Here is a 4300-nt window from a genome sequence, read left to right as displayed (position 1 = left end):
GGACTTTCAGCTGGCGCAAGGGACCTCTGCGCAGACAACTCTGTCAAGCTCTTCAGTTTGCCTGGAGAGAATATATTTTACTGTTTTAGTGGATCTCCACTTGCAACTACCAGGAGTGGTTCACTGTTGGGATTTGTCCATGGCCACAGTGTTCACTAGAATGATTAATTTCCCTCAAGAGCAGAATCCTGTTTGCAGGATTTCCTGAGGACCCTGTTCAGCCTTCCAGTGTGAGGTCTTTCTGTTCCGGGAGAGAAGCACTTTTCCATATTGCAGAGATCTGACTCTCCAGAAGTCCTGTCTCCTTTATCCCAGCAATAGTGTGCTACCTGAACAACTTTTCTGAACTCTGGAAAGTCTCTCTACCTTGAGGAGATATGGAAACTCTGCTGGAGGGAGTCCCAAAATATTGTGATGGGGAGAACAGGCAAAGAGGAGGGACACACAGAGGAAGGAGGCCAAAAGCAGATGTGATGATAGGACAGCAGCTGGGAGAGAGTGGGTGCAGTGAGAGAATCCCTCATGGGAATGCTCAGGAGAGGACACACCATGGAGAACACAGCTCACACACATTTAAAGGAGAGAGATGAATCATACCAGATACACATGTTAAAAGGGAACGGTTTCTTCAACAGGAAAGAAGAAACTAGTTTAAGGATTTGGTTCCTCCTTCCAGTGAGGGAAGAGAAGCCCAGTTTAGTTGGGCCTTTGCAACATACTTGTGCAATGAAATGCATTGGATATGCCTGCCTGTTTGTGGCCCCAGCTCTCTCTCCTCCCATGCCTGGCAGACACGACCCTTCCCTGGAGTTTTGTTCCCATAAGATCAAGTTGCCTCTGTCTAAAAAGGACCGGAAAGAGGTGGAGAAGGGAGAATGAGGGGAAAAGAAAGTAACAGGAAGTAAATGAGAGGTGAAAACTGGAAAAATATGTGCCAACCCAGAAACGTTGCATGCTTTTTTGGGTTTGCTTTCCATTCACAAGCATTTTTAAGATCTACATTTAAATCCAAGCTGCTCAGGTAAACAGGTGGCTACACAAGAGATGTGCTGTCTAGGGCTATCATAGTTTTAAGAAAGGAAGACTCTGATACATTATTTCACCACAAGGCCAACATCCTCAAAACTCAATATGCCACACCAAGTACCACCCTTTGCCCTCCTGCGCAGTCCTCTACTGGCATCTCAGAAAGCCTGGATCTGATGTTTGAAGAGCTAATATTTGGAACAAATATTAGCGTTGCTAGAAGCAGAAGGAAGGACAGTGTCTTTCTGAAGAGGAACTGGTGCTAACAGCACTCTCTACAGCACAGCTTCAACCTCCTGAGAGATGAGGAAGTTCTCTGTCCTCTCTCTCCCCAGCCACACCACTCAGCAGAGCATTTCCGTTGTCGTACACAGAGCCGGGAAACAGGTAAGCAATTTACAAGTCTGTCCCAAGGCACAGGGGCTGGATGCTGCTTCTCCTCGGCTGATCTAACAGCAAGAAGACTCCATGAGGGCAACCCTCCTCTTTGTGTCCCTCCATACTGGCTGAGCACCCTCAAGACTTCCAGTATGACTGACAATTCTTTCATTTCTCCAGAAAAGGAAGGCCCTTCACAGTCCACATACTGTTAAAGTCCTTTCTATGAACAGAAGAAAAAAATTCATGTTGTGTCCAGGAAAAGAGCAGACACCTGACCCACTCCAACAGGCCTCCATAAACTGACTCATCCATCATAGAGCTAAAACCAGATAAGAAACAGGCAGGCAAAGACTCTGGGACCAATGTATAGTGACTGATTCTGCCGAGAGAGATGTCTCTGGAAGTGAAACCTTACGTCCTGACCCAGCCAGCCAGCATCAAATCTCATACCCCTACTCTACATGGCAGACGAATATAAGCACCACAGTCAGGGCGAGCAGCTTTGCAGGGGACTGAGTACTCATTTGTCATCCTGGGCACAAAGTTATAGGTCCCTCAAGCAGCCCTGCTCCAGGGCAGTCTCAATTCCTCCAAAACATGTGTTCACAACAAGAGCATCTCCTTAACCCCTCTGGCTGGGCATGAAAACCAGAAATCCAGAGCCAGGAACACAACAAAAGCCAAGTGCTCATGGTCAGACAGCTGGGTGAAGGACTCCCAACCCTCTTCTACAGGGATCACCATGCTGAGGCCTCATCTCACGTCTGGGAGGAGCTGCATTCATCTCTCAGAGGGTCTGTTTCTGAGGCACTGGTTGATCTGTCCCATGAAACAGATGCTTCTGGAGACACTACTCAGAATCACCCCTCTGACAAATAGGGACAGGAGTTAGGCAGACTCAGACACCAAGAAATGCAGGCAGAGCCCAGCTCTGCAGTCTGGGCCCAGGACCCCCAGCACACCCTGGCCCCACAGGCTAAGGGGTGCTCCTCTCTTACTGACGGTGAGACTGGGGCTGGGCTCTGGGGCCAGGCTGACCCATGTCCCATCCCACACTGCTAGTGACTGCCCCCAGCCTGCTGTGCCTTGGGGAGCCAGGAAAGAGCCATGTCCCCTTGCCTAGCTTACACCCTTGAGGCACAAACATGGAGTGGAGCAGGACATGAGCCCAGGGCTTCCACAACCATCAGAACTGTCCCTGGCCAGAGCACTACAGGGCAGTGGGCAAAGCCCTGAAGTGCCTGGCCATGAGGTGCTCACTGTGTAGTGCTACAGAACAGGTCTGGCAGGAGATGGGGATCCGAGGGTCTGTTCCAAAAGAGCAGCAGGGTGAGGGAGCTGCAGAAATTCTCTGATCCCTGCACAAGAAGAGTTTCCCTTTTGACAGGCAACTCTGCATCTGCCCTCCCTCCTTCCTTCCCCACTGGGCTCCACCTCTCCCTCTCCTGCGGGACCAAACATCTCAGAGGGGCTGGGCAGGGTCCAGCTGTACCCAGAGCTGGATAAGGCAAATGTTGTCTGTGAGGGATGAGTTTGAAAGGATTCACTCCTCCATCCCTGGGAATTTTCTTTGGAAGAGGAGGTGAATTGGCCAAAACAGAAATGCTTAGTGAATGATGATTTCCCAGACAATACACACAGATGACCCCAGGAGAAATGTGCTCTGTGCTGAAGAAGAAACACTGCTCTGATAGCAGGTCTCATGCCCACAGTTGCTCAGTTCGCCTCCACATGCTGTCCCCCTGCCCTTTCCAGCTTTGTCATCTTTCCAGTTCCAGTAGAAATGACAAAGTCCTCTACTTGCCTGAGGCCCAGAGTTCTCTCTCCTGGTCTGCCTTTGCCATTTGCTGCTGAAGGCTCATATTTTCCCCTGGGGGCAGGGAGGATCACCTGCAGCTCCTGCTACTTGTCCCAAGCTGGAGTTAGCTGGAGCTCAGTCCGTTCTTTCCTGCCAACCCTGGGTGGAAATGCACAGGCAAACTGAGAAACAAGCTAGCCTCCTCTCTGGAACACAGCTGATGCTCAGCTTTCAAATAGCAGGTGTTCACTAGATGTAACCCCTCCTGAGAGAGAAGTCGCTACCAACACATGTCCAAATCCTTTCCTCCCAGCCCAACTACTCCTGTCCTCATCAAAGTACTATTGGAGCCCTGTCCTCTTAAATCTCTGTTTACATTTTTCCGCTGTGAAGTGCCTTCACCTCACTCTTTTCTCCCAGGTCTCAAGGGTCACCCCACAAGCACAGGTCAGCCCCAGAGTCCCAGGCACATCCCAGAAGCTGCTCTGCTGTTCGTCCGTTCTCTTGAGAAATGTCTGGTCTGTGGAGGTTGAGAGGAAAGCAAACAAGTTGGCAGCTATAACTGAGCTCTGATGTTTGGTACCCATAGCATGCACCAGTTTCTGAAGGTCTTGCAAGGAGGCCAGTGCCAAGGTCAAGCTGAATTTCCAGCCTAGGCACCTTTTTAATCTGGGACAAAGGTTAGTAATACTCTGCATAAATTTTGCTACTCACTGATTATGTTTCCTCATCAGGCATATGCATATCATTGCACCTATAGACTGTTTTCCTGTTGGACTAACAGGAGGAGGAGTGGGTATATGTGATATGTTGAAACCTCATGTCCTTTGTTCCGTATTCAGAAGGCAAGGTTTTCTGTTAAAGCAAATCAATACCAACACGGAGAAGCTTGGAAGGAAGTTCCCGTTTGGCAATCCTGCCTACCACTCAAAGGCAGCTCCTATGGGCAGATGTTTTTAGCTGCATCTTTCAGCCCACAACCCTCTGAGTGTGCACCTGCTCCACAGAAGCAAAAAAGGTCAGTGTTTGCCCTTGTGAGAAACAGTCATGAGGAGAAGCTGCCTATGAGATGAGATACGTAACATCTGCACCATG

This window comes from Aptenodytes forsteri, unplaced genomic scaffold, assembly GCF_000699145.1.
Source record: "Aptenodytes forsteri isolate BGI_AS27 unplaced genomic scaffold, ASM69914v1 Scaffold239, whole genome shotgun sequence".
Lineage (NCBI taxonomy): Eukaryota > Metazoa > Chordata > Aves > Sphenisciformes > Spheniscidae > Aptenodytes > Aptenodytes forsteri.
The sequence above is the reverse complement of the archived record's forward strand: the minus strand, read 5'-3'. Positions refer to the sequence as shown.